The 460-nt window shown below is 31.3% G+C and overlaps 1 protein-coding gene across 1 annotated transcript in view; it reads right to left on the bottom strand.

Annotated features, from left to right (window-relative positions):
- LOC119584982 (kinesin-like protein KIF13A) overlaps positions 1-460 on the bottom strand; it is a gene marked incomplete at its 5' end in the record, with an annotated part of 70,347 nt that overhangs the window by 8,227 nt on the left and 61,660 nt on the right.

Below are 460 nucleotides of genomic sequence, written 5' to 3'. Positions count from 1 at the left end.
ACACATACCTGTGAAAAGTCGATGTTTGTACATATACATTCCAACAACAAATCTCCAGTAACCCAATTGTTCTTCAATACAATATATAGTGGTTTTATCATGCATAAAGTTCACATTACAAAATTTACAGGGAAAAATAAATTTGCAACCTCATGCAGACATAGCAAATTTTCTAAGATGCAAGTAATCAGAAAACAAAGTCTCTGAATACACCATGCATGTTTTGTTTCAAATATATCTTGAGCTTTATTAAGACATAAACTAGTAAGTTCTCCCCATAAAATAAGCAAATCATTAACCAAATGTGCACAAGTTTAATACAAAATGCAGTATAAATTAAGTTTCTTTACTAATCAGACAGCAGTCATACTCTAAGCTGGTTCTGTGTGGAAGAAAGGATTTTAGAATTAAAAGAAAAAACACATGCTAAAAGACTTCTGTTTTCCGCAAGATTACCTGC

This window comes from Penaeus monodon, chromosome 19 (genome assembly GCF_015228065.2).
Source record: "Penaeus monodon isolate SGIC_2016 chromosome 19, NSTDA_Pmon_1, whole genome shotgun sequence".
Taxonomy (NCBI): domain Eukaryota; kingdom Metazoa; phylum Arthropoda; class Malacostraca; order Decapoda; family Penaeidae; genus Penaeus; species Penaeus monodon.
The sequence above is the reverse complement of the archived record's forward strand: the minus strand, read 5'-3'. Positions and strand labels throughout refer to the sequence as shown.